Here is a 24,942-nt window from a genome sequence, read left to right as displayed (position 1 = left end):
ATAAAATTAGATCAGAATTAAATTCTTAGCCTGTAAAAAATTGCATGCTTGAAATATTCAGATTTTTAAATTCTATTCAGATACATTTTTATTTATTTATTTTTTTCAGTTTGTTGTGAATATCTGCCACATATTACAATATCAGTAGGTATTTTATATTTTTATATGTAAAAATATAAAGTTTTAGTTCGTGGAACGACATGTGACCTTTGACCTGGATTATCATGTGGTTACAATGTCTGTTGACATTGATTGATAAACTACAAAACTAGAAATTAATACAAACAACAACGAATGATTAACCATGTAGCCAGCAGTCCAGGGTTCCTTTGAATTTTTTTTCCAACAGGTTGACGATTTCAGATAAAACCTTAAATCATGTGTTCATGTGCTGCTGGAATTTCATTATATCATTCAAAGGTTTGACAGTGAAGACAACCCTTTAGTTGTGTCTTGGTTCCATGGTGTAATGGTTAGCATCCTGGACTTTGACTCCAGTGATCTGAGTTCAAATCTCAGTAGAACCTCTGAAGCCTTTGTTTGTGGCTTCTGAATTAATATGCCCAGACTATCTCAATTGCATGCTCCTTCTGGTCAAGCAAGCTATCATGTCCCAAACCCTTTGTTTCCATGAAAGTGCCAGTCTTCTGAAAATTACATTATACCTGATAAAACCAGACGTGTTTAATAGTTTACTGTCTAAATTGTATTTTAATGGGAGACCGGGAACATGTTCTGTTTATTTGGTAAAGTTTGGCTCTTTGAGTCCGCCATTACATGAACGCGTTCCTGGTAAGTTACTGTTCATTCAAAGAAGTGACATCGTATGAGAAATGCTTAAAAGTTGAAAATTGTAGCACGTTTTTAACTATTTTTTTTTATTTATTCCGCAACAAAACTAAAACCAAAGAATGCCTCCTAAGGGGTGTGTCCTTCAAGGCTGGTCAAGTGTAGCCATTAAAAAAAAAGCAGAATTTTGATCCATTGTAGCCCAAAAGTCGGCAGGACTCTTGCGGAATGAATGGGTTTGATTTGTACCAACAAAGAGAGGTAACCTCAAGCTGACAGGACGGTTTGGTGTCTGCTCCATAGATTTTGAAAAAGATACATTTGTGAGGCAGATTCACATAGAAGGATTTAAGCAATGTCTGGTACATGGAGCAGTTCCTACGATCTGGAAACAAAAGTCAGACGTGCCATCCCAATGAGCTCACCGCAAAGTAAGTGTCAAGCTTGCGTTTAGCCTGTCGCTCATGGTGAGGATAAGCAGGGTGGCAGTCTTCTTTTGGTCACTGCACATAGGTATTTGAACAGTGACCCAAGTGCATTGCCAACTCATGTGGTCAGCATAAGACATGTGTATGGTCAATGACGCATTTTGCTTTGGTGCCTGGCTGTCGGTCTGGCCGAGCAGACTAAGGAGCAGTGTTCAGCTTGTGGTATCCAGTGGAGACGCGTTCTTCAATCTTGATCCTGATGTTTGTTGAGTCCTGTTTACTGATGTTTGGGATGGTGTGCTGATACCATGCTGAACTCCAGTTTTGCATCTTAAGGTACTGAAGCAGATGCCTTGATGTTCCCCTACATCATTTAGAATGCTTACGAGTAAGTTTAAGATTCTCTTTGCCATACGATGGGTGAAAACTGGTCATTGCAGTCCATTCTAGGGTTCATTTTACAACACTGGCTTTATTTAGCAGCACTGCCCACAGACGGTTGGCAGGTCGAGTCAAAGCACTGTCATAAAATGTTTGCAGAGGTTGCTTGTAAAACCACTGCCAATACAGAGTATTGCAATAGTTAGCCAAGTGCATGGCCCACACGTGAGGTCAACATGCCATGCCACCCCAAAATTTAGCTCCCTCCAGTCTCTTGCTGCAGCTGACAGCAATTTCACTTTGGCATTTTTTTAACTGACTCCTCTATTACTGACACTGTCTGATGTGCTAGGGGACAGTAGGGACTCCGAGTGTGCCTCCCTCATGGCTGTTTTAGTCCTTAAATCATCTTCAGCGCTTAAAGAAGCCCACCCAAAAAACTTTGTCAGCTTAGACTATGCCATTGTTTGGTTCACGCAGAGATAATTCCACCAAAACGCCAGACCGATTAAGACACACTGTGATTGGTCAAAAGCTTGGAGCTTATTTGGGCATTATGTGTTGTCGATTTTTATTAGTCACAAGCATGTGCTCATTGTTTACACTCTGGCTTCCTGCCGTCTCTTCATTGGGGTTGGATTTTGGCAAACGGAGGGATTTGTGGAGGGAGTTCTAGAAAAGATGAAATATGATAATGATGACAAATACATTCGTCATGGTGATGACTGCTAGTAATTTTCTCTTCGTCATTGATGGATTATGTTCGTCAGTGACAAGCATGATGAGTGCTAGTGGGAACCCTGGTTACACTACATTTAAATCCACTTGGCCAACATTGAGGGAATATTGCTCCAGCAGGTACAACAGTCTTTCAATCATCATTAAATCTACCTTGCTAACAGTGAGTGAAAGTGCCGACAAAGTCAAGGGCGCAGATGGCACGGGGGATGGGGGGAGACATGTCCCCCCCAGATTTATAGTGACCCCCATCTGTCCCCCCACCCACCGTCCCTACGTAAGGCACCACACATAGGTAGAAAAAGTGAGGATTAATGTTCCGTTAGACTAACTTACACTGCAGCACAAAGTTGAAATGGCAGCAGCAGCAGCAGCCATGTCAGTGATCAATCCACATTTTCCCATTCTTGAATTGGTGTAGGCTGGAGCAGATCCTTGCAGAGTTGGGAAAGCAAGGTGTTCATTTTCCATGTAATTCTGGGTTAATAACACTGCACAGCTCATCCATTTGATAGCAGCGGTGTTTCTGCTACGACTAATGGTGCGTTCAGTTGTACTCGTAAGTTGGAAGTTTGAAGTCAGAAAAGCATTGAAATCCAGCATCTCCCAGCATAAACGTTGGGGTTTTCGTTTCATTTCATTAACTGTCCATTTTTTTTAAATTCCATGTTGTCCCAGTTTTTAAACTGGGAAGCGTTCAGTTCTGAGGTTATGTTGCTCGGAGCTCCAAGTTCCGACTTCCAATGTAAATGTAACGCACCATCTCGACCCCGGGGTCCTAAGGGGAGCTGGGGACTTTGCCTGTCGCGGTAACCATAGTGATCATAAATAACTGTCTAATGACCGAGCTGGTGATCTTTCTGCCACATTAAGCCAGAGAAGAGGGGAAAAAAAATCACAGCGTTTGTTTCAAGAACCAAAAGATGTAAATATCCTATGCCTGTTGCCTTTCCAAGATGTGACAAATACTTGTTTTGTAATGTTGAGTAGCTAGTCTGATAATAATAAGAAGGAATTTGGACTTACCTGAAGTAGGCTAAATGTAAAATAACAGCATTCTAGGCTGTAGGTAAATATCTTTTAATGTTGTTATTTTTATGTATAATGTTATTTTAGTAAGCAGCAACTGTTAACTGAAATTATGAGATTCAAGATGTTAAAATTGTCCTCCTGGGCTGCAGGCAATCCCTGGTGGGGTCAACAATGAAAAAACAATTACCGCATTTTTTCAAAAACTGAGCAATGTTGACCAGGTAGGCCTTTGTCTACCAATGTTCATTCAGTTAGAAAACTCACAATTCGAATGGATATTGAAGCTTCAGTACACACACACACACACACACACATTTTATACAACCCCGATTCCAAAAAAGTTGGGACAAAGTACAAATTGTAAATAAAAACAGAATGCAATAATTTACAAATCTCAAAAACTGATATTGTATTCACAATAGAACATAGACAACATATCAAATGTCGAAAGTGAGACATTTTGAAATTTCATGCCAAATATTGGCTCATTTGAAATTTCATGACAGCAACACATCTCGAAAAAGTTGGGACAGGGGCAATAAGAGGCTGGAAAAGTTAAAGATACAAAAAAGGAACAGCTGGAGGACCAAACTGCAACTCATTAGGTCACTATTTGCAATAGGTCATTAACATGACTGGGTATAAAAAGAGCATCTTGGAGTGGCAGTGGCTCTCAGAAGTAAAGATGGGAAGAGGATCACCAATCCCCCTAATTCTGCACCGACAAATAATGGAGCAATATCAGAAAGGAGTTCGACAGTGTAAAATTGCAAAGAGTTTGAACATATCATCATCTACAGTGCATAATATCATCAAAAGAGTCAGAGAATCTGGAAGAATCTCTGTGCGTAAGGGTCAAGGCCGGAAAACCATACTGGGTGCCCGTGATCTTCAGGCCCTTAGATGGCACTGCATCACATACAGGCATGCTTCTGTATTGGAAATCATAAAATGGGCTCAGGAATATTTCCAGAGAAGATTATCTGTGAACACAATTCACCGTGCCATCCGCCGTTGCCAGCTAAAACTCTATAGTTCAAAGAAGAAGCCATATCTAAACATGATCCAGAAGCGCAGATGTCTTCTCTGGGCCAAGGCTCATTTAAAATGGACTGTGGCAAAGTGGAAAACTGTTCTGTGGTCAGACGAATCAAAATTTGAAGTTCTTTATGGAAATCATGGACGCCGTGTCATTCGGACTAAAGAGAAGAAGGACATCCCAAGTTGTTATCAGCGCTCAGTTCAGAAGCCTGCATCTCTGATGTTATGGGGTTGTATTAGTGTGTGTGGCATGGGCAGCTTACATGTCTGGAAAGACACCATCAATGCTGAAAGGTATATCCAGGTTCTAGAGCAACATATGCTCCCATCCAGACGATGTCTCTTTCAGGGAAGACCTTGCATTTTCCAACATGACAATGCCAAACCAACATTCCTATCCCTAAACTTGAGCAACTTGTCTCCTCAGTCCCCAGACGTTTACAGACTGTTGTAAAGAGAAAAGGAGATGTCTCACAGTGGTAAACATGGCCTTGTCCCAACTTTTTTGAGATGTGTTGTTGTCATGAAATTTAAAATCACCTAATTTTTCTCTTTAAATGATATATTTTCTCAGTTTAAACATTTGATATGTCATCTATGTTCTATTCTGAATAAAATATGGAATTTTGAAACTTCCACATCATTGTATTCTGTTTTTATTTACAATGTGTACTTTGTCCCAACTTTTTTGGAATCGGGGCTGTATATATATATATATATATATATATATATATATATATATATATATATATATATATGCATTTACACAAAATGGAATCATTTGCTGACAGCTCAGTCCCCCCCAGTTCAAAAATCCTATCTGCACCCCTGGACAAAGTGGATTTCAAGGTGGGAAAACATTGTCAGCACTGCTGTCCCAATGAATTTAGGAGGCAAAAATATCTATTTACAACACATATGAAAGTGCAAAATATAAAATAGTAAATGTGAAACATGATACATTTGAACAATGCTCCATGTGAAAATGCAGTGCCATGCTCACAATTTGAGGCTGATCAAACCAAGTATCACCAAGTAATGTCTGCTTCCTCTTTTGGATTGGCATCCCATGGAAATCAATTTCCCACAGCTGTGTCTTTGTTCAAGATATCCACTATTCCTTTGCAATTTATCATTAAATAAGTGTGAAGTTTATTCCAAGCAAGTTTCAAAGAAATCCGATGAACTCTGGAGAAGGAGGTCAAAAAAAGATTGTAAAAAATATGTGAAAAATACACAAAATCCAAAATGGGTGACGTCACTCAACCCAATGTTAAAAATTTCCAGAATGATGACAGACATGCTCGTATCAAATTTAATGGATATCAAAGTAACCGTGTCCTGACCATGAAGACCTGTCATCTGATTTCATGTCGCATCTCAAGTAAATTGATGGTCTGCCATTATGTCCTCATTTGAGATACGGCCCATTTAAAAACAAAAAAAAGGCTCATTTTTGCAAAAAACACAGTGTATCCCCTACCATTATATTGGGCAGTATACCAATACTACAAAGAAAAAAAAAACAGGAATGCAGTTCTATTGTAAAAATTGTTCTAATGATTGTTCTGAAATAAATGAGAAGACTGAAAGATGATTCCTTTACCTGTTTGTTCAGGTCCAAATGCTCTGTAACAGGAGCCATGTTTATCTATTGCAGATGAAGTTAGCAGTTCTCCAGAAAGTCTTTACATCAAAGAAAATCTGTTGCAAATTTGGTGTTGCTACCTTGAAAGTGTCACAAATGTCAGGACTGTTACGCATTTGCTGTGACAAAACTTTTAATGCTCTTAATTCAACAGCAATCTGCTTAATTTTACAGGCACTCTGATGGCTGATATCCAACTGGTGGTTCAAATCTGAGAGCGACAGGTGTTTCACAGTTGCTGTTGATACCATACCCTTATTGTCACACCAGCTGGCACTGAATGTGTTGACTTGTAACAAATTTGACTAATTTGTCTTTTTTACCAAATACAGCATCACTGTTGCTTGAACATTGCCCTAAATAATAAACCTGTGACCAGTTTCTCAATTCTACATTTGTTCTTCTGTTCTGCTGCTAACCATTTATGTCGCTAACACAGTGGCGGTGGGCTGAAAGCTTTTCAAAGCACTTCAAAACTGTCAGGAGTGTGACAGTAAAATTACTTATTGCCCTACTGTGCATGCGCTTTGCATTTTGGGGACTTGGCTATGTAGTTTGCCTAAAGGACATGCCACCTATACCAGGATATGTTGTTGGATGAACTTTTTCTCAGTACACAATGGAGAAATGTCAGGTGTCAGGAGTGCAACGATTTTCAAGTTCCTATATATACCCTATCCAATCTTCAGCAGCTGCAAAAGCATTAAGGCTCCAAAGCTCAGTGGTGAGAGCACTGGTTTAGTAAACCAGGGGTTGTGAGTTCAATTCTCACTGGAGCCTATAAAGAGTTAATGAAACTGTCTTTGAATCTTATTTTTGTTGTCCTTCCTGCCCTTCTCTTTTAGTAAATGATAAGGGTTTTTTTAATTTATTAAAACAGAGAAAATGCAGCTAGAAGGTACATTCCAACATCCATGTAGGTAAACCTAGGCCAAAAATGGACATCATCACTCCAATCATTTCAAGCAATTTTGCACACATCATAACCATAAATAAGCTAACTTCTGTCTGTATCTATCCTTTGCTTCTCTCTGACTTAGAATCTCACTATCTGGTGTGACCCAGATGAGGATGGGTTCTCTTTTGAGTCTGCTTGCTCTCAAGGTTTCTTCCTCATGTCATCTCGTGGAGTTTTTGGTTGTTTCTCAGAGATGAACCCTTAAATGTTGGATAAAAAAAAACCTTCGAGATTTTTTCCCAGCAAAACAAGTCCGAGCCACTGATGTAAGTGGTTCTTGGTTCTAGACCAGCAAAGATTTGGTGGCAATCTGGGGCCAGTTTTCCTGGCTGAGAGCTGGTTCTTTGGCTGTGGAAACTTCAAGAACTGGCTCAAAATTAGACACCAGCTCCAAGGCCGGATTAACTATATGGGCCTGCGGCACAGTGCCCAGGGGCACTAACCACTCACAGCCAGTGGGGGGGCACCACATGACAGAAACTTTAAAAATATTTTTTGTGAATGTTTGTACACTCAAAATGGTTATACACTTGACATTGTTAAATAGTCATAAATAATTCATTATGAACACTAATTTCATAAGAACAACAACAATAATCATAATTCTGAGCAAGAGTGGCCTATGTGACCATTAACCCCCCTTTCCTCAACCTGTCAGTTGAGCCCGTCCACCTACGGTGAAATGTATCAATTTTTTAAAAACCGTGGTAGAAATGAAAAATGGACAGACATCAATTGAGTGGTTGTGCAAAGAGAAAATTAAAAAAGAGAAAGACTCCAGGCGTGTAGCTGCAATTAAAAATGTTCCAGTGTTAGATCTTTTTTTTTTATAAAAACATCGACAACTGCTGTCACTACCAGAGCTGAAGCCGAAGCTAGTGAAATCAGCGATGCTAGTGAGGGAGATGGCCCTGCTCGCACTAGCCGGGGAGATGCTACAACCACAGCCAGTGTTAGCTGAGGGGTCGGCGACGACGAGGATCCCCTTGAGACATACAAATATATGCTGCTCATTTTTGAATAAGACATTTCAATATGCCTACATGCATATCGTTGGTTGTTTTCAGTGAATTTGATGGGCTGATGTAGCCTACTTAATAAATTTTCAATGAGGAAGAATGACCTTGTTTATGTGTACTATTGTTTATGTATATGCTACTATTTTTGACAGCAAAGGGCAAGGTTTGTGAGTGTGTGCAGGAGGTTACTGAATGCGTGCGCGCAGGGTGGTGGGGGGCACTTGAGGTATAGTGCCCAGGGGCACCGCATTGGCTTAATACGGCACTGACCAGCTCAGAACCAGCCCTCAGAGGAAAAGTGGTGACTTGGTGGACAAGTGGTAGTTGAGGATCAGCAGGGGGTCCTCAAGGTTCTGCTTTGGGCTGAATCTACCCTAATAGGGGTCTGTAGCTCAGTGATTAGAGCAGCCCTATAAACCAAGGGTCATGAGTTCAAGCCTCACTGGGGCCTTTGGCAGATGTCCTGAAATGAGAAAAAACATGTTCTGGTCTAAAAATATTGGGAACTGAGAGAAGTGGCGCATGTGCTGAGGAAGGTGCAGTTTTGCACTCAAGTCTTGATCAATGTGTGTATCAAAGTCTCAATTTTGATATCATCATCAAAAATATTTCAATTAAAACTTTAAAGAAGTCTTATCATGCTGCCCATATTTGTAAGATCCTGGTTACACAATTCCAATTTTTGACTATGTAGTGCTAGGAAACTCTGGACAAGAAATCTATAGATGTACACAGAAAAAGCATGAGGTTGAGAAAATTACAAGTTAAAAAAGACAAGAAGACAGAGTAATTTGTATCCCCTACCCTATATACCAACTATAAACCAAGTTTCAAGATATTATTTGTCACGTTTTTCCAGTTCTGCTGCAGGAAACCAACCCTACCTCTTCACACTGACCTCAGCAGCCACTGACATAAGCCCACTGTCTTTGTTCATGTTCCAGCTCCAAGGTGTCTTCATCCAGGCTGTGTTAAAAACTGGCAAGCAGACAATCTGTCTAGTTTACACTGTCTTGTAAGGCTGTCTTGTACTGTCTTGTACAATATTACATCTGTACCTTGTCTCCCATTTTATAAATAATATGCATCATGTTACAAAACACATCAATGTTTCATTGGCAGAGGAAAACTACTTTCATGTTGAATAAACCCACTGATTTTCTCTGTTTTCAGGTACACTGCCACACCTTCTAGGATCTTCTAGATTGCTGCATCTGGAACAAGTGACCTTATTGGCTGCTTTTTCCAATTCTTCCAAGAAAAAACAAACCAAAATGCTTGAAGTATCATATTTTTAAGTGAATAAAAGCAGGTCTCTGATTGGACAACATAACATATATTGCACACTCATAAAAACCAATATATGGAGGTAATGGAGTGAAATTTCTTTGATACCCATAATGCTTCGATGGTCAACCTGTAGGCAGTTATGAACTATGGCTTACACTTATCATCTCTAGCCCCTTTATCCTGTTCTACAGGGTTGCAGGCAAGCTGGAGCCTATCCCAGCTGACTACAGGCGAAAGGCGGGGTACACCCTGGACAAGTCACCAGGTCATCACAGGGCTGACACATATGCCGCTTTTCCACTACAAACACGGCTGAGCCGTGCCGTGCTGAGTCGAGCTGAGTCGAGCTGAGCGGGGCTGTTGGAGTTGCATTTCGACTACAACCGCGCTGAACCGTGCTGGCTGGAAGTGGGTGGACACATTGGGTGGAGTTAGCGAAAGTGGGTGGACGTCACGTGATGTCGTTAAGCAGCGCAAACAGTGACATCAGTGACAGTGGCGGAACAAGTCAGAGCCGGGCCGGGGGCAGGGCAAATGACCGGGCCCTTAATTAAAGCTTATCATAACATCATTTTAGGCTACAAAATGTCCACAACTGCGGTGTTTACCAATTTCAACACTACCGGGTGCAACTATGTTATTTAGTACATCAAGTCCTTCAAACGAACATGTAACTCAGAAACAAAAAACATTAGGATACTGTGCATGGCTCATAATAAAACATCAATAGCCTATACTGCGCACATTATTTGAAGGGCATACGAATGAGCGCTCAGAGGTTGCAACGGTGACAGGAAGAGTCAGAAATAAAAGGAGGGCGGTGCAAACCTCACTGAATGCACTGTGTTTACCAATTTCAACACTACGGGGTGCAACTATGTTATTTTGTACATTAAGTCCTTCAAACGAACATGTAACTCAGAAACAAAAAAACATTAGGTGACATACTGTACATGGCTCATAATAAAACATCAATAGCCTACTGCGCGCATTATTTGAAGGGCATACGACGAGCCTTGCGCTCCGCGAACTCGTCCACGATGCTCTGTATGTCACTGATTCAGTGATCTTTTAAGCGGTAGTCTCACGACCCGGAGAGTAAACAATAAACATGGAGGACATGGAGTCGTTAGTGTTGCTGGTCTTGGTGCTGTGGCTTGTTGTCACCGACAACGCGGACAGATACTGGCAAGAGCGTATAGATGAGGCGAGGCGCATAAGGCTTCAGAAATTCTCGTAATTCGTAATTCTTCTCCTTCCGGGTTTGCGGTGTTTACAGATCCCAGCGCGCTCGCGGGGCGTGTGTGGGCATGTGAGGACACTCCTCCTCACCAATCAGTGCACAGGGGAGTGTCTGCTCACGCCCCCAACCTCACTCGGCACGGCTTGGCTCGCTTCAGCCCCACTCCAAAACGGTGCGAGTTTTAGGGGCTAAGCAGGGCTGAAACGAGCTGAGTCGTGCTGGTTTTTGGTAGTCGAAACGCGAGCCGTGTCTGGCTGAAGTGAGCTGAGGCGAGCTGAAAAAGGGTAGTGGAAAAGGGCCAATAGACACAGACAACCATTCACACCTACGGTCAATTTAGAGTCACCAGTTAACCTAACCTGCATGTCTTTGGGGGAAACCGGAGCACCCGGAGGAAACCCACACGGACGTGGGGAGAGCATGCAAACTCCACACAGAAAGGCCCTCGCCAGCCATGGGGCTCAAACTCGGACCTTCTTGCTATGAGGCAACAGTGCTAACCACTACACTACCGTGCCACCCCAGCTTACAGTTATGATTTTGGTTATTTAAAGTTGTTAAATTATTATATTTTTCTGCTTTTCCATGACTTTTGAAATATTTTAAAACATTCTATGTGCATTTTTTTCTATTTCAGTATGCTTGAAGTGAATGGTGGACCAAATCTGATATTTTTTTTAAATTAGAAATTTAGCATTATTTCATATTGGAAATGCTTCATTAATGATAAGTGTGGATGTAATTCAATATAACCACATTATTTCTAACCATCAAAAACATAATTTTTGACACTAAGAGTATGTTTGTATCTTTCTGGAAGGCAAAATTACATGTTTTTATTACATTTCTGGGAGCCATATTGAATTACAAGATGGCCACCAGATAAAATCCTTGTTGGTAGATGCCAGAACATCTCTTGAACAAAAAACTTAGGTTTAACCACAACTTTTATGGTGTAGATTGCTCCAGGAGTCCATACATTTAGGTGTTCAAGATTGTCCAATAGTCAGTTTCAAAATGGCTGCCAAGGGATAGTCAGAGGCATTTCCAAAGATGCCAACCACCATACCGTATTTCTGTCTCTTAGGAACCATTTTAACTAAAAAAACATGGTTGGCAGCTTTTACCCCTAGATGTGCAGGGGGTTGTAATACCATTTTTATCCTCCAGACTAACAGGCCACTAGGCAGTGTGTATGACTGGTAATTACTCTTATAACACTGGCCACTAGGCGGTGTGTCTCATCTCATCTCATTATCTCTAGCCGCTTTATCCTGTTCTACAGGGTCGCAGGCAAGCTGGAGCCTATCCCAGCTGACTACGGGCGAAAGGCGGGGTACACCCTGGACAAGTCGCCAGGTCATCACAGGGCTGACACATAGACACAGACAACCATTCACACTCACATTCACACCTACGGTCAATTTAGAGTCACCAGTTAACCTAACCTGCATGTCTTTGGACTGTGGGGGAAACCGGAGCACCCGGAGGAAACCCACACGGACACGGGGAGAACATGCAAACTCCACACAGAAAGGCCCTTGCCGGCCACTGGGCTCGAACCCGGACCTTCTTGCTGTGAGGCATCAGCGCTAACCACTACACCACCGTGCCTAGGCGATGTGTATGATGGGCAATTAATATCACACTGGTGTCTAGGCGGTGTGTATGACTGTTAATTACTATAACACTAGCCTCTAGGCGGTGTGTATGACTGGTAATTACTATAACACTGGTATGGTAGCAGGCACGCACGGGACCGAAACCATCAGAAAACAACTTGATGAGTTTCTTTATGCATCCACACTCTATGCCTATGGGGCTCCACTCACGCGGATCAAGAACGCACACCAATGCAGATAATACTATAGAGTCTGTGTAGACACAAAAGAAGGCATTGGTGCAAATGACATCACCCGTGCAGCACCGCTGACCTGTAAATCAAAGTCCTTCCCACACCATGTGGCACAAAGGGCAGCGCCGATCTCCGTAGCCCTCGGCCTCTCACCTATTACATAGCTCAGGTTACAGTGGAGGGCTAGTCCTCTGGTAACCGCAAAAATTTGACTCCCCACTCGCCTCTGTATTGCAACATGCCTAGCCAGATGGCAGTAGGTACCATTTTTATGATGGTCTTTGGTATGACCTGATCATGAGTAGAACTCGTGATCGACCAAAAAGAGCATGCAATTGAAACAATCTGGGCATGTTAGCTCAGATGCTGCAAACAAAGGCTTTAGAAGTTCCACTGAGAGTTGAACTCAGATTACTGGTGTCAAAGGTCAGAGTGCTAACCATGACACCATGGAACCAAGATATAGCTGTCAAATTGTTTTCAGCACCAAATTACTGGCATATACTGACATTGCCCTGGCAAAAAGTTCAAACACAGCCTTTAATATACATAAGCCACACTTCTCAATGCTGAAACCCAGGATTGAACCAGGGACCTTTAGATCTTCAGTCTAACGCTCTCCCTACTGAGCTATTTCAGCAAGCCCATTGTCAGCATCTCATGGTGCCATCCAATCAGTCGGATACAGCATTTGGCCCTTTTCAAATATTTGCAGCAAGCAGAATTTTTGTTTTTGAGATCACATTACATCACATAACAGGCATTTTATACAAGTGCAAAAGTCAGGTACAAGAAGTGCTGAACTTCTAGGAAACAACTTGTAAGCACTTACATTCAAGCTATACTAAATGTGCTATGATTCGGGTAACAGCCAGAGAAACATTGCAGTGCTCACAGGAGACACAAAATTCAACTACACAGACGAGATTGCCTCAAAGACAAGCACTTCTGAATCTCTGAAAAATCAGTGCTCTTCTTTGAATTAAACTAATTGTGCTTCATTTTGAAAGTAACTTTAATCAACTGTAAAATGTATCTTTAGTTGCTTGAATCATTCAAAACCACTCTAAAAATAGCACTTACCAAAGGATTCAGGCAGGTAGTAGCCACTGTTAGGGTATCACTTGTGACAAAAAGACAGGTAGATGGTCATCTTCTTTGTATCTTCTTCTCTCTTATTCACCACTAAATAATATAATCATTAGCTGACTGCTGTTCGAGAAAGTCTGCAGTGAGAATTCACCAGTTGATCACTATTTCATTCTGAGGGGTCTGACTCAAGTGTTTTTCATTTAAAGTGCACAGGAACTGATCAGAACTTGAGCTCATTCACAGCCCAACCCACAAAATCTAACATGATAATGGGAGGTCCATCAGTCCATGTGAAAGGACCAGGTGAGTTAAACATTGATGGGCAGTTATCACTCTAATAACAATAATGAAAATAATAGGTCTTTATTGCATAAGATAAAAACACATATCTTACGTTACAATTTTTAAACTTCAATGAAAATAAAATTGGGGGCAGCACGGTGGTGTAGTGGTTAGCGCTGTCGCCTCACAGCAAGAAGGTCCGGGTTTGAGCCCCGTGTTTGGCGAGGGCCTTTCTGTGACAGAGTTTGCATGTTCTCCCCGTGTCCGCGTGGGTTTCCTCCGGGTGCTCCGGTTTCCCCCACAGTCCAAAGACATGCAGGTTAGGTTAACTGGTGACTCTAAATTGACCGTGAGTGTGAATGGTTGTCTGTGTCTATGTGTCAGCCCTGTGATGACCTGGCGACTTGTCCAGGGTGTACCCTGCCTTTCGCCCGTAGTCAGCTGGGATAGGCTCCAGCTTGCCTGCGACCTTGTAGAAGGATAAAGCGGCTAGAGATAATGAGATGAGATGAGAAAATAAAATTGAGGTCTTAGTCTTTTGGCCCAGTGCTGCTTGTGATACACATGGAGACTTAGGGCCCCTTGAACCATATGTCAAAGACACTGCAAAAAACCTTGGTTTAACTTTAGACTATAATTTTAAATTGGAGAAACAAATAAATACAGTTTTAAAATCTAGTTTTTTCCAGTTAAGGCTTTTATCCATGGTTAAGCCCTTCTTATCCCTCAAAAACTTTGAGATGGCTATTCATGCCTTTGTCTCTTCCCGCCTAGGCTACTGCAATGCCCTATATGTGGACATTAGCTGTTCCTCCTTATTCCATCTTCAACGAGTTCAGAATGCTGCAGCCCGCCTTCTAACCAGAACACGAAGGTGGGAGCATGTTACACCTGTGCTTGCAGCCCTTCACTGGCTCCCTGTCCGTTATAGAATCTCATCTCATCATCATCTCATCATCTCTAGCCGCTTTATCCTTCTACAGGGTCGCAGGCAAGCTGGAGCCTATCCCAGCTGACTACGGGCGAAAGGCGGGGTACACCCTGGACAAGTCGCCAGGTCATCACAGGGCTGACACATAGACACAGACAACCATTCACACTCACACCTACGGTCAATTTAGAGTCACCAGTTAACCTAACCTGCATGTCTTTGGACTGTGGGGGAAACCGGAGCACCCGGAGGAAACCCACGCGGACACGGGGAGAACATGCAAACTCCACACAGAAAGGCCCTCGCCGGCCCCGGGGCTCGAACCCAGGACCTTCTTGCTGTGAGGCGACAGCGCTAACCACTACACCACCGTGCCGCCCCGTTATAGAATAAATTTTAAAATTCTTTTGTTTTTAAATCTTTACATGGTCTGGCTCCACTTTATATATCAGATCTTCTTAAGATTCAGACAACATCTCGGGCATGTAGGTCAGCCAACTAACTCTGTCTTGTTGTTCCTTGTTCTAGGCTAAAAAGCAGAGGTGACCGGGCTTTTGCAGTGATTGCACCTAAGCTCTGGAACGAACTCCCACTGCATATACACCTGGCTCCTTCCTTAGCTGTTTTTAAATCTCATCTAAAAACCCATTTTTATGCCCTGGCATTCAATACAGCATGATTGTCTTATTTATTTATCTGTATGTATGTGTACATTGTTATGCTCACTTTTTGTTGTCTTTTCTGTTGTCTACCAAGTCGTACTACTTTGCCTGTCCAGCACTTTGGTCAGCTGTTGTTGTTGTTGTTTTTAAAGTGCTTTATAAATAAATGTGACTTGACTTGACATGACTTGACAATGAAAATATAAAACTAAAACGGGCAGAAAAATACAGAATAATAAAAAGTACAAAACCTAAGTACAAACTAATTCATAAATACAAAAGTACAAGTAATATAATACTACATGAGATCAATAATAATAATAATAATAATAATAATAATAATAAATACAACTTCTAATGAAAAACTAATTGGAAAGGAGATATTCAAAAACAGGGTTCATGATGACTGATTTTTTTTTTTTTATTAAGACATGGTCAATTCCCAGGATGAGCCAAAGAATGCAAAAAGAATCCAGTATTAAGTTGAAGGAACTTGGAATTTCGTTTGAAATTGTGATTTATGTCCTGGACCTTCCATTGTTCCACTTTTGGATCGTTGCTGAAAGGATTGCTCTTGGAATCTGCATTCCCTGAAAGGGGTCCTCTGTTGATTCAAAGTGTAGAATCAGTGTGCTCTTCATTCTCATCTGGACGCTTGACATCACAAGATGGTGTTGCCCACCTTTCGACTAGCTATGTCCTGCAGCTTGTGTTTAGTGACATCGAGAGTGTGTTGGTTCACATTGCTAAATTTTGTATGCCAAGGCAGGTATACTCAGCCCAAATATCTGGATTCCCCGAAAAGTGACATTTGTGAGAAAAAGATGAGCATTAACACTCTCCCTAAACATAGCTTGCTGTTTGAGATCACAACATGGCATTTGAGTAACCATGATGGGAAGCTTGGTCATGGGGACTGGTGTTTGAGCAAAAGGGCCCTTGTTTCCAGAAGGATGCCATGAAAGAAAAGCAATTATCACACTGAAATTGAGAATCATATCTCTGGACTGATCTGCCCAATTGCCTATTGCTCTGTGTTCAATCAAGGTACACACTCTCAATGTCTTCAGAGAGCCAATTGACGTCTGCGAGCACTGGTGTCATTACAAAGCAGTACTGACATAGAAAGTTCATGTTAAAACTACAACCCCAATTCCAAAAAAGTTGGGACAAAGAACAAATTGTAAATAAAAACAGAATGCAATAATTTACAAATCTCAAAAACTGATATTATATTCACAATAGAACATAGACAACATATCAAATGTCGAAAGTGAGACATTTTGAAATTTCATGCCAAATATTGGCTCATTTGAAATTTCATGACAGCAACACATCTCAAAAAAGTTGGGACAGGGGCAATAATGGCCCTTTTCCACTACCCTTTTTCAGCTCACTTCAGCTCACTTCAGCCCGACACGGCTAGCATTTCGACTACCAAAAACCAGCACGACTCAGCTCGCTTCAGCCCTGCTTAGCCCCTAAAACTCGCACCGTTTTGGAGTGGGGCTGAAGCGAGCCAAGCCGTGCCGAGTGAGGTTGGGGGCGTGAGCAGACACTCCCCTGTGCACTGACTGGTGAGGAGGAGTGTCCTCACATGCCCACACACGCCCCGCGAGCACGCTGGGATCTGTAAACACCGTAAACCCGGAAGGAGAAGAATTACGAATTACGAGAATTTCTGAAGCCTTATGCGCCTCGCCTCATCTATACGCTCTTGCCAGTGTCTGTTGGCGTTGTCGGTGACAACAAGCCACAGCACCAAGACCAGCAACACTAACGACTCCATGTCCTCCATGTTTATTGTTTACTATTCGGGTCGTGAGACTACCGCTTAAAAGATCACTGATGTCACTGTTTGCGCTGCTTAACGACATCACCTGACGTCCACCCACTTTCGCTAACTCCACCCAATGTGTCCACCCACTTCCAGCCAGCACGGTTCAGCGCGGTTGTAGTCGAAATGCAACTCCAACAGCCCCGCTCAGCCCGACTCAGCACGGCACGGCTCAGCCCAACTCAGCCGCGTTTGTAGTGGAAAAGCGGCATAAGAGGCTGGAAAAGTTAAAGGTACAAAAAAGGAACAGCTGGAGGACCAAATTGCAACTCATTAGGTCAATTGTCAATAGGTCATTAACATGACTGAGTATAAAAAGAGCATCTTGGAGTGGCAGTGGCTCTCAGAAGTAAAGATGGGAAGAGGATCACCAATCCCCCTAATTCTGCGCCGACAAATAGTGGAGCAATATCAGAAAGGAGTTCGACAGTGTAAAATTGCAAAGAGTTTGAACATATCATCATCTACAGTGCATAATATCATCAAAAGATTCAGAGAATCTGGAAGAATCTCTGTGCGTAAGGGTCAAGGCCGGAAAACCATACTGGGTGCCCGTGATCTTCGGGCCCTTAGACGGCACTGCATCACATACAGGCATGCTTCTGTATTGGAAATCACAAAATGGGCTCAGGAATATTTCCAGAGAACATTATCTGTGAACACAATTCACTGTGCCATCTGCCGTTGCCAGCTAAAACTCTATAGTTCAAAGAAGAAGCCGTATCTAAACATGATCCAGAAGTGCAGACGTCTTCTCTGGGACAAGGCTCATTTAAAATGGACTGTGGCGAAGTGGAAAACTGTTCTGTGGTCAGACGAATCAAAATTTGAAGTTCTTTATGGAAATCAGGGACGCCGTGTCATTCGGACTAAAGAGAAGGACGACCCAAATTGTTATCAGTGCTCAGTTCAGAAGCCTGCATCTCTGATGGTATGGGGTTGCATTAGTGCGTGTGGCATGGGCAGCTTACACATCTGGAAAGACACCATCAATGCTGAAAGGTATATCCAGGTTCTAGAGCAACATATGCTCCCATCCAGATGACGTCTCTTTCAGGGAAGACCTTGCATTTTCCAACATGACAATGCCAAACCACATACTTCATCAATTACAGCATCATGGCTGCGTAGAAGAAGGGTCCGGGTACTGAACTGGCCAGCCTGCAGTCCAGATCTTTCACCCATAGAAAACATTTGGTGCATCATAAAATGGAAGATGCGACAAAAAAGACCTAAGACAGTTGAGCAACTAGAATCCTACATTAGACAAGAATGGGTTAACATTCCTATCCCTAAACTTGAGCAACTTGTCTCCTCAGTCCCCAGACGTTTACAGACTGTTGTAAAGAGAAAAGGAGATGTCTCACAGTGGTAAACATGGCCTTGTCCCAACTTTTTTGAGATGTGTTGTTGTCATGAAATTTAAAATCACCTAATTTTTCTCTTTAAATGATACATTTTCTCAGTTTAAACATTTGGTATGTCATCTATGTTCTATTCTGAATAAAATATGGAATTTTGAAACTTCCACATCATTCCATTCTGTTTTTATTTACAATTTGTACTTTGTCCCAACTTTTTTGGAATCAGGGTTGTATTAAAATGTTATAATCATGCTATCTTTTATCACCCAAATGAGGATGGGTTCCCTTTTGAGTCTGGTTCCTCTCGAGGTTTCTTCCTCATGTTTGTCTGAGGGAGTTTTTCATTGCCACCATTGCCACAGGATTCCTCATTGAGGATAGACTAGGGATAAAATTAAGTCACTAAAATTCTGTAAAGCTGCTTTGCAACAATGTCTATTGTTAAACACGCTATACAAGTAAACTTGACTTGACTAGAGAGTATGTAGGTTCTCATTGTGGAAATTGGTATGCTAAGATATATCTCTAAGAGGCAGAGTAATCTCGAAATCGCAGAGTCTATGAAAAGGGGGATTATTTGAAAGATGTCCAAGCAAAACCACCCTCTGTTACAGAAGATCAACTTCTTTAGAACTAGGCAGCCAAGTGAAAACCATGTAGCCAGCAGTCCAGGGTTCCTTTATTTTTTTTTCCAACAGGTCAACGATTTAAGATAAAACTTTAAATCATGTGTTCACGTGCTGCTGGAATTTCATTATATCCTTCAAAGGTTTGACTTTTTCATGTCTGCAGGATCCTGCTCCAAGTTTGGGATGGTTGCATGAGATGTGTGGAGGAAAGCAGGTTCATGTTACTTTTGTGTTCTTTCAGCATTGAAGAGTGTAATTTGTGTTTGTCAAAGCCTCTGACCGAGGAAATGTTTATTTTTTTGCCAGGGCGGTGTTGGTATATGGCAGTAATTTGGTGGTGAAAACAATCCTTTAGCTGTGTCATGGTGTAATGGCTAGCACTCTAAACTTTGACTAGTGATCTGAGTTCAAATCTCAGTGGAACTTCTGAAGCCTTTGTTTGAGACTTCTGTATGAGCATGCACAGACTGTCTCAACTGTGTGCTTGTTCTGGTCAAGCAAGCTGTCACATCCCAAACCCTTTGCTTCCATCAATGTGCTAGTCTTCCGAAAATTAGCTTAATGGTTAGAGCACTGGTCTTACCAACCAGGGATTGTGAGTTCAAGCCTCACTGAGGTAAGGGGTGTTTTGAATGTCTAAAGGTGATCCAGACAAAAGAAAGGATATCGAGAACACTGACACCAGAAGATGAGTAAGTGCTACTCATGATTTCTCATCGCCTAAAGACCACTGGAAAATAGCCAGAATGTACAGCCCACTCTATGATTGACACACCACATTATTTAAAATGTGTGTCCATTTTTTGTGAGGCAAATAGTAAACAGAAGCTAACTGCAGCTAGGAACTAAAGTTGTGAGTGACGTTACAGCAGTTGCTTTCTTTCTTCAGTCAGTGCGTTTACATGCACATAGAGAGAATCAAATTTCTGCCATTGCTCGACTGAAATTGAAGTTCAAAATGCCATGTATACACCTTAATTCGGCTGAAATTGAACCGAACTTGATTTCTCGTAATCAAGCTACACGACCTAGATTATGCGATTTCTGCCGAGCTACTTAGTGCATGTACAGTATACCCTATTGAGCTACGTTATCCTGTTCTACAGGGTCGCAGGCAAGCTGGAGCCTATCCCAGCTGACTACAGGCGAAAGGCGGGGTACACCCTGGACAAGTCGCCAGGTCACCACAGGGCTGACACATAAACACAGACAACCATTCACACTCACAGTCAATTTAGAGTCACCAGTTAACCTAACCTGAATGTCTTTGGACTGCGGGGGAAACCGGAGCAAACCCGCACGGAGAACATGCAAACTCCGCACAGAAAGGCCCTCGCCAGCCACGGGGCTCGAACCCAGGACCTTCTTGCTGTGAGGTGACAGCGCTAACCACTACACCACCGTGCCACCCTATTTCTATAGTTATTACTCATTTTCAGAGGGGAATAGGATATATTTAGGTGTGAAAAGTACTCTGCATTATTCAATTTATGGTATCGATTTTTCTTTTTTTTTTTTACTTTTTTGCCTGCAGGTGACAGTGTGGTGCTGACATTACACAGTGCAGCAGAATGCAGCGTGTACACGCTTTGGGGAAAACCCTGCCTAGTCGTAGAGTAGACAATCTGAGCGCACCATTGCTCACATCCAGTGAATGTGGATAGAATATATATATATATATATATATATATATATATATATATATATATATATATATATATATGTGTGTGTGTGTGTGTGTGTGTGTGTGTGTGTGTCAGTCCACCAGATTTTCTACCAGATGCTCAGATTATGGATTTAGAGTTATACCTGCTGCATTACACTACCAAGCCTCTGTATGCAGGAAATACAAACCAAAGTGAAATTGGACCAAGGGAAGTGACTGTAAATCTAACATGACATCATGTGCATGCAATCCAAAATGGTCCATTTTCCAGGCAGAAAGCCTTCAAAATGTCCTTGATGTACATGATGTTTCAGCTGCATCTCAAGTGTATTTTTGGACCAGAATGACACTACTTTTACTATGGATTTGCAAAACAGCTATAGACCCCTTGCACTGATGTCACATTTACATTAGCAACCATTGCTACCCTATACCTGGGGACAAGTGAACTTTGTTAACATACTGTTCACATACTAAAGACAAGCGAAGATGTCCAGGATCCATTGCTGTTGTCAGAAGAAAATTACAGCTAAAAAAAGCTTTACTACTGGATTACTTGAACAATCTTAGTCAGAAAGACATGAAGCATAGATATATACAGAAATTAGAGTTTATTAGTGATTACGAGCCATACAAAATTCCAAAAAACAACTGGAGTGATGGTGCAGATTTGTGGTCATGTGTGAGCATTAGCTACATGTTGGAATATATCTTTTTTCCATGAGGAGTCCCAAAATGGAAGAACATCCATCCATTATCCGTAACCACTTATCCTGTTCAGGGTCGCAGGCAAGCTGGAGCCTATCCCAGTTGACTATGGGCAAGAGGCAGGGTACACCCTGGACAAGTCACCAGATCATCACAGGGCTGACACACAGAGACAAACAACCATTCACACTCAGTCAATTTAGAGCCACCAATTAACCTAACCACATGTCTTAACCAGACATGGGTTAACATGGGAAACCAGAGCACCCAGAGGAAACCCACACAGACAGGAGGATAACATACAAACTCCACACAGAAAGGCCCCTGTCAGCTGCTGGGCTCAAACCCAGAACCTTCTTGCTGTGAGGCGACAATGCTAACCACTACACAACCATACCACCCCATGGAAGAAGAGTTGTTTATAATAATTTAAAAAAAAAACTTTTTTTTTCCCAACATCAGCTTTTGGGAACAGAGTGCTGCGAAAGCTAAAGCATTTACCCTCAAAGGACTCTGACCTGAACTGTGGGCTAGATGGTCTTCCTGGCCCTCCATGTCTCAACAACCCCAAGGGCATCTAGTTACGCAGCTATTTGCACTCTATCATTTATACATCGATACTTATCTCATCTCATTATCTCTAGCTGCTTTATCCTGTTCTACAGGGTCGGAGGCAAGCTGGAGCCTTCGATACTTATTATTGTTAAAACAATATCTGAAGTATTATTTGTAAAATAACAAAATATCTTGCTCTAGACTTTCAAACAATATTGTAAGATTTTATTTTAATTGTATCTATGGTACAATAATTACAAACACTAACATAATCAGCACATTCCAGCTGTAGTTATAGTCATATAGTAACTATAATCACCCTTGTAATAATAATTTCAAAAATGCTTAATGTTCAGTTCCCTCTTCATTTATTCTCTATTAAAAAGGCACAACTGAGTCACACAGGTTGATAAGTGTGTAATGGACAATAACAATTTTATCCAAAATAGTTTTTCCTGCCTTATTCAATTTATTTCCATTTCACATGCATGCAGCTGTTGTAAAGTTCAGTGCATTTGTGTAGAACTCTCATAGGTTCATTACTACACTCTGGCTCCATGGTGACATTTTGCACAGGACTGGGTTCCTCTGATAACAGAAACAAAGCTTCAGCGCTCTGCTCTTAATCTTTTCTGTTCTTTCAGGATATATCGTGCATGTCGCTCCTTGTTGGGATTTTTACTGAGCTATGTCCGAGTTGTTCAAAACTAATCTGGGTTTTCTGTGTTGAATAAGGAAGCTGCTTCACCTGTAAGAAAATCAAACACTTTCATGAAGAAGCTAACTCAAATGTGAGCAGAAAAATGAAAACAAGATTCTTAAGAAAACTCTTCCATGCTCACTTCCGACTTTCTATTTTATTTTAAATACAATTGCAAATTTCTCTGGAGTTTTCAGGCTTAGCTCCTCTCGTCATTCTCTTTAACCACTCATTTATTTGTTGTTCTTGGAGCATTTTATTCTCTTTGTTAACATTTTTCTTGATAGCGGGGAGACGGTAAAACCTTTTATCTATTTCTCTATTTGAACAACCAAAAACAGCGCAAAAATGAACCATATTGAAAACAGATTAAGCCTTGCTTACATGAAAGACAGTGTCTGTTTGACCCCCAGGTGTAATTATCATGTGATACATGACATCATGCAGCAAGGGGTCTATAGGTAATTTAATTTGATACCTCGCTGATTAATTGGCACCATGCCAAATTCATTTTGGCACTGCGCCAATTATGTCAGAATATTAGTTGCTGATACTCTGTTTTTAACATGGGACCAACTTTAACTTGTACAAAATGTTACCAACGAAGCTATAACTGTTGTTGATACAGGATAGTCAGTCATAAAATGTGTTTTTATTCTTTCTAACCTCTGAACATGCAGTGTTGAAAACATGGAGACCAGGACTCAGAATCAGTCAGTACATGTACGGTGAATGGATGCCGTCAAGTGTTGGCTCATTTTCAATTCTGGACAGTAACTACACGGTAGTCATTTAAAACGAGTCCCTGTCTCAAGTCCTCTAGAATCAGCCTCAGTCCAACACAGTCGTAGATAATGTTAAAAGTGGTAAATGTATCCTGTAGGGGCGCTATTGAGGTGATTATTTGTTGATAGTTACTGGATCAGCCAGCGAAAACGGTGCAAAATGTCATGCGCTTTTCAACGCCATTTCTACACATTCTGTAAACACAGCATCTGGTACAAAAATCCCATGGCATGACACACATGCACACACATATACATATGCTGGCCATTATCTGATCTTATTCATTTTGAGTTTTAGTCTTTTAATGGCACTCTGTGGCAGTGGGGTTGTGATCGAGCTTGTGTATCGGACTTTTCTAATAAACTAACACACAAACTAATGTTAAGTTAGAGAAGTTATTATATTTCTTAAACCCTTAGCCAAATGGTTCATTTCTACCCACATTAACATTTCTGAAAACATGAACACTTTTGTTTTCCTTTTCTGTTTGTTTGCTGTTTGTACTTTAACACATTGTGGCAGCGGGGGCGTGGCCAAGCATTAGTTTGTAAATGGAGGACAGGTTCGGGGAAGGTGAGTGACCAAGTCATTACACCTGTTGTCAATTAATGTGTGTGTATGTGTTTGTTGCAGTGATGGTGGAGAATAAAAGGAGGGAAAGAGCAGAGAAGAGGTCTCTCCCGACCAGAACATGTGTGTGTGTGTGGCTGTGTGTGAGCAGCAAGTGAGTGAAGCTGAAAAGCAGCAAAGTAAGGGAAAATAAAGTGTGTGAGAACTTCCGACCCTGCCTGCCGTGCTTCTGTACTCCCCCCACATCAGGGATGTATTACAGTGGTGCCGAAACCCGGGATGTACGGAAGGGAACCACCACATGGAGTCCTCCCCATTTAAGGAGCTCATCCATGCCCTTGCTACCGCCAAGCAGAACCAGCATCAAGCGCTGACTGCTCTCCAGAAGGAGCAAGAGCAAGGCTTTGAAGCCTTGATGCTGGCCCAGCAGGAAGATTGCCAGGTGTTCTGGCATCTGTTCGCATCAGCAGGAGCTTCAGCCACCACCACAGCGGACCTTCCTCACATCACCCTCGGGAAGATGGGCCTGCATTATGATCCAGAAGCCTTCATTGCTCTCTTTGACCAAAAGGCCAAACTCACACCACCTATGCAGCAGCGTACCTCAATGACATCGTTATTTATAGCAATGATTGGCTGTGGCACCTGGAACACCTTAGGGTCATCCTAGAGTCGCTGAGGCATGCGGGTCTCACAGCTAACCCGAAAAAGTGTGCAACTGGGTGGGTGGAAGTTTGA

The 24,942-nt window shown here is 41.8% G+C and overlaps 3 non-coding genes across 3 annotated transcripts; 2 read left to right on the top strand and 1 right to left on the bottom strand.

The window, feature by feature from the left end:
- The first annotated feature begins 455 nt into the window (after positions 1–455).
- Positions 456–527, top strand: trnaq-uug (transfer RNA glutamine (anticodon UUG)). The gene has a single exon. It is a non-coding gene; the product is annotated as a tRNA-Gln (tRNA).
- Positions 528–6,764: 6,237 nt separating this feature from the next.
- trnat-agu (transfer RNA threonine (anticodon AGU)) lies at positions 6,765–6,837 on the top strand. The gene has a single exon. It is a non-coding gene; the product is annotated as a tRNA-Thr (tRNA).
- Positions 6,838–12,989: 6,152 nt separating this feature from the next.
- trnaf-gaa (transfer RNA phenylalanine (anticodon GAA)) lies at positions 12,990–13,062 on the bottom strand. The gene has a single exon. It is a non-coding gene; the product is annotated as a tRNA-Phe (tRNA).
- Between the last annotated feature and the right edge of the window lie 11,880 nt (positions 13,063–24,942).

The sequence above is a fragment of the Neoarius graeffei genome, chromosome 1 (assembly GCF_027579695.1).
Source record: "Neoarius graeffei isolate fNeoGra1 chromosome 1, fNeoGra1.pri, whole genome shotgun sequence".
Lineage (NCBI taxonomy): Eukaryota > Metazoa > Chordata > Actinopteri > Siluriformes > Ariidae > Neoarius > Neoarius graeffei.
The sequence above is the reverse complement of the archived record's forward strand: the minus strand, read 5'-3'. Positions and strand labels throughout refer to the sequence as shown.